Consider the following 4941-nt stretch of genomic DNA (forward strand, 5'->3'; position numbering starts at 1 on the left):
CTGCATCTGCCTCCATCCACTGCTAGATGAAGGCTCTCAGGAGACAGTTAATGCTAGGTTCCTGTCTACAGCAGAGTATCATTAATAGTGGCTGGGATTGTCTCTCTCACATGCGGTGCATCTCAAGTTGGGCCAGTCATTGGTTGGCTGTTCCCTCAGCCTCTGCTCCATCTTTATCCCTGCACATCTCGTAGGCAAGACAAATTTTGGGTTGAAGGTTTTGTGGGTGGGTTGATGTCTACCTCCCTCCTCTGGAAGTCCTGCCTGGTTATAGGAAGTGGCCACATCAGTCTCTGTATCCCCCCCCCCAATCCCTGGTATAAATCTCAGCTAGGGTCACCCCCAGTAAATTAAAAGTAATCTTATTGTATTTTAAAACATTTTTATTAATTCTTTGAGAATTTCATATGTGTTTTGATCCTGTTAACATACTATGGAACACTTTCTTTATTTGTATCTTGTCCTTGTGAAAGGGCCATGCTAAGCTTCCCTGTATCATCCTAGTATCAGTACATGTACTGACAAAGCAAGCACAACATAAGACAATTTCAAGAGTTTTATTTATTTTCATATATACTTATTCATTCACTCTGAGGTAAGCTCAAGTGTGTCATGGTGTGTATGTGTGTAGAGCTCAGAAAACAGCCATGAGGATCAATTCCCATCATGGCTCCTGAGGGTCCTACTCAGCTCAACAGGCTTGGTAGCAAGCACCTTTACCTGCTGAGCCACTGTGCCAGCCAGCTCCAAGTTGCTAATCTATTTATTGTGGGGTTTTGTATCTAAGTTCATAATCGCTATATATCTATATACGATTTCTTAGATTGTCAGGATTTTAGAGCAGGTGGCATGATACTCTAGAATGGCCTAGGAAATCCATCTTCCTTTCCTCTTTTCTGGACAAGAGCCCTCAGTTCCACGCTGTCTCTTCAAACAGTGGTAGAAACCTCTGGGGAACCTGCAGTGCCTATAGATGATGTATTCAGGAGCCTTTGAGAAAGGACTTCATCTCTTTGCCTGTTACAGGACTGGTCCATGTAACATGAGTTGTATGTTCTCTGTCATCTAAGACATCAACTTTATGAGCTTGAAGTTTTCTGTTGGGTCCTGATGGCCATGGATTCTTCATGACACTGGCTCACACCCTTGCTGATCCTCTTGCTTTGTCTTGGCTTTTGATGCAGTCTATTGGTTTGGCTCCCATCTCCCCAGCCCTCTGTAAGCCAGTGTTTTTTGGATCTGTTGAATCTTGCTTTGGGTATATTTTAATCTTTGAGGTAAAAAGTTGGGTTACTGATTTAGTTTTTTCCTCCCCATTTTTGTAATGTAAATTTTTCATGCTCTTGATTCTTCTGTCTTTGCCAACCTTACCTGTGCCCCACATTATCTTTTGATATATTGCATTTTCATTGAATTCAATATATTTTTGTTTCCTTTCAGATAATTTTTTCACACTTTTTTTCAAAAGCATATCTTGTTTGGTTTCATGGTATTTGGCGATTTTCATATTCTTTGCTAGTCTGAATTAACTGTAGTCAGAGCATAAATTTATGAGTTCAAATATTTTTCAATTTTCAGTTTTTTCTTTTCTTTTCAGATGAGAATAAGGTATGTCTTGATAAACTGCCTATACACACATGAAAATTTTGAGAAAAATGAGAAAATATATCTATATAGTAGATATAGTGACTATTATGCTGTTTATTTTCTGTCTTTTGTTGTCCTCAGAAGGTCTAGTTAAGTAAGCCAAAGGGGTGTTAGGTATTCTGTTTTTGAGGAACAAAACAAACCTTTCATAGACTTGTTTGTGCCTTAAGTAAGAATGTGCCTTAAGTAAGTCTGTGCCTTTTTTTGAGAAAAACTCCATCCTCAGGCTTGTGAGAGCAGCTCTGAGCCTCACCACCCCCACTCAAGACCTTCCTGTGTTTGCGTCACGCTGCTCACACCCACCCCTTCCTGGGAAGAACACTGGGCACAGAGTCATGTTAACTCTGTGGCTGGAGTGCTGAGCTCTGTTGCCTGTCTTAAGTGGGAGTTTCAGCCACTGATTAATTTCCTCTTCTCTTGCAGAATAATTTTCACTCAGAACGATTATACAAATTGAGCTTAGTGTACTTATCAAGTGATTTAAAACATTAACCATATTTCAAAATAAAATTATATCAGAACTTTTGTTAAGTCTTTAAGAGTTTTTTTGGCTAAAAAAAAAAATAAAACAAGACATTTTCAATTGCTTAACTGTTATTAGATAATTGAGGTAGGTTCTTAGCTCAGACTGGTCTCTACTTTTCAGTCCACCTACCCTTTAGTCTTTCGGCACACTGGGACTGCAGGCTCATCTCATGACAACCTATTCAAATTGTTTTTAATGTGATTTAATTTAAATGTTGTTTTTTAAGTCAAAGATTTTTCTGTACACAGCTGATGGTTTGAGATTGTTCCATTCCATGGTGGTTGTTCTGTGTGTGAAGCTGACTGGGAGTTGCCCCATTCCATGGTGGTGGTTCTGTGTGTGAAGCTGACTGGGAGTTGCCCATCTGTGCAGCACAGGGTGGGCTCTCTGGCTTGCCGTGGCTGGCTCCCAGCTCTGTTGGCTCCGTGGGATCTTGCCTCTTCAGTAGTCATGTGCCTTTAAGAAATGTCTTTCTAGTTCCTATGGCTAGAAACCTTGCTGTTGTCATTGGTTCTGCTGTGTCTCATACCTCATGTGCTGTGACTAGACTCAAGCACTCCTTGATAGCGTCTCTCCCTTCTGCTCTTTCCTGCCAGTGTCTCAGGGTACCACCATCCATCTCTGGATTAACAGGGTATGCTCTTTAGTGGCTTCCTAACCTCCACTCTTCCCACCTCATCTCAACACAGGTGGGTGCTGAGCAAGCAGCAGCTAGGTGTCACTTGTAAACTCTAGATCCCTAGAGGCCTCATGTCCTCCCCCAACCACTTGCTCCACCCACACACATTCCCCTCTGCCTGAGTGCTCTGTCTCTGCTGACCCAGAGGCTGGCTGTATCAGCTGTCCAGGGCTCTACCTAGATGTTCTCCTCAGGGAAGCCACCTGACCTTCTTTATTTAAGATCACCACCCCTTTCCTCAAATCTCTTCTTCTTGCATGCTCTCTTTGCAGTAATAGTATATTACATACAGGTGTTTCTCTTATTTGCTCACATATGTTTACAACAACATAACATAACTTATGGGGGAAATTCTATTGGACCAAACCATTCAAAACCCATGAAGCTTGGGCTGGACTGCTTACTCTGTCCAGCGCCAGCTGAACAAGCAGCTACTTGCGTCCCTAATTCTAGGGCTCTCTCTTTAATAAATGATAAAACTTGTTCGTGCAAACGTTGTAGCATTAATATTCTGGGGGGAAATGATGCATAAATCAGTGTAGCTCCCTGCTTCATACCCATATCAGCTTCCTATTCATCAACCACATATGAAGTAATTTGTACAAAAGAGTTATATGCTTTCACCAAACAGACTGTCCTATATATTTCCCTTATTTGTGTACTGTTTATCTCCAGCGCTAAAAGACAAGTTCATGGAGGTGTGAATTCTTATTCTCTTCTGTTTTTAAATTCACATCTGTATTCCCATCTCCTAGGAGTCCTAGTAGGTCTTTAATAAATATTTGTTGAGTGAAAGAATAAATAATCAAATCAATATTTAGGCTTCTCTGGAATTCTGAAGTAATTGAAAATAGGAACACCTGTTTTTCTTTAAACGGAACAACTTCTCTGGCCTAATAGTTATTGACATTAAGGACTGTAGGCTGATTTATGTGTGTTATTTAGAAAGCCAGAAGTAAATGTGTTCTGGATGAAGTTCAAGATTCAGCATTCTGTAGGAAGCCGCCGGTTCGTTCCACGGAAGCCTGCTCTAATAGACACTAGCAGGTAGAGCTTCTTCCAGTGGTGGTCTTAATGCTTTGTGAACACGGACTGACTTAATCCTGTGATAAGCTGCAGTTCCCAGAGTGTGTTCCTATCACATACATGGATCGGAGACTCTGGTACAAAGGAGTACATGGGGACCCATGGTCAGTAACAGAAATAGAGACAGTTTATTAGAAAGAGGAAGGCATTTTGGAGGGTGGCAGTGGGCTAATGGGCCTGGGGAAAGGTATAGCCCAAAAGCCCTGGGACAGGAGACTCGGGAGCCTCTTCTGCTGGGCCTTGCATAGGGCATATTGCAGGTGTGTTGCTTTTGTACAACACACTGCTCTATTTACATGTGTCACCCAGGTTGGAAGGGGTCCCCAGTCTTTCTTTGTCAAGTGGCTTCTCAGATGTTAACCCTGATATTCCTCTCTTCATATCCCTTATCTCCATCTCTCCTGCCACAGTCCAAGGAAGGATTCTGGTGACCCTGAGAACCCTTGCCAGGGAAAGATACAAAGTCAGAGTCTTCCCTGGGAACACAGAGAAAGACCCTTTTGCTTTCTGCCCTGCACGGAGGCTTCACTGGTGAAGCAAAAGGAATTTCATGATAAAACTTGTGGCAGCGGAAGGTAGCTCTAGACAGGCAGCAGAGCCAGATTCCAGTTGGCATGCGTTTCTCCTTTTTCAAGCATCTAAGGTTTTTTTTTTTAAAAAAGAAGAAGAACCTCTCTCTCTCTTAAGGATATCCTTGATGGAATAGTAAAAAATCATTAATTGCATTAAATTTTGACTCTGATAGATGTCTTTTTAATATCCTTTGTTCAATTGTGAATTACGTAGAAAGTCCTTCTGCTGCATGCAAATGCATGGTGGTTGCTTTGAGGCAGAGTGCTTGCGAGTCGTCTGAGCTGGCAGCCAAGTTAGCTGCTCTTTTCTTGGCACTACATTCTCACTTGGAAGTTGTGACTGACAGACAGACCATGTTAATTCAGATCTGTGTGTTTGGCACCTTTTTTCTCCCTTTCTCTCTCTCTCTCTCTCTCTCTCTTTTTTTTTT

General features: G+C 41.8%; 1 protein-coding gene and 1 non-coding gene across 2 annotated transcripts in view; one reads left to right on the top strand and one right to left on the bottom strand.

Moving 5' to 3' along the window:
• Positions 1-4941, top strand: part of Sdk1 (sidekick cell adhesion molecule 1) — a 976484-nt gene that overhangs the window by 318779 nt on the left and 652764 nt on the right. The gene's annotated exons all lie outside the window — the stretch shown is intronic.
• LOC116071667 lies at positions 428-534 on the bottom strand. The gene has a single exon (XR_004111060.1). It is a non-coding gene; the product is annotated as a U6 spliceosomal RNA (small nuclear RNA).

Source organism: Mastomys coucha, unplaced genomic scaffold, assembly GCF_008632895.1.
Source record: "Mastomys coucha isolate ucsf_1 unplaced genomic scaffold, UCSF_Mcou_1 pScaffold22, whole genome shotgun sequence".
NCBI classification, from domain to species: Eukaryota; Metazoa; Chordata; class Mammalia; order Rodentia; family Muridae; genus Mastomys; species Mastomys coucha.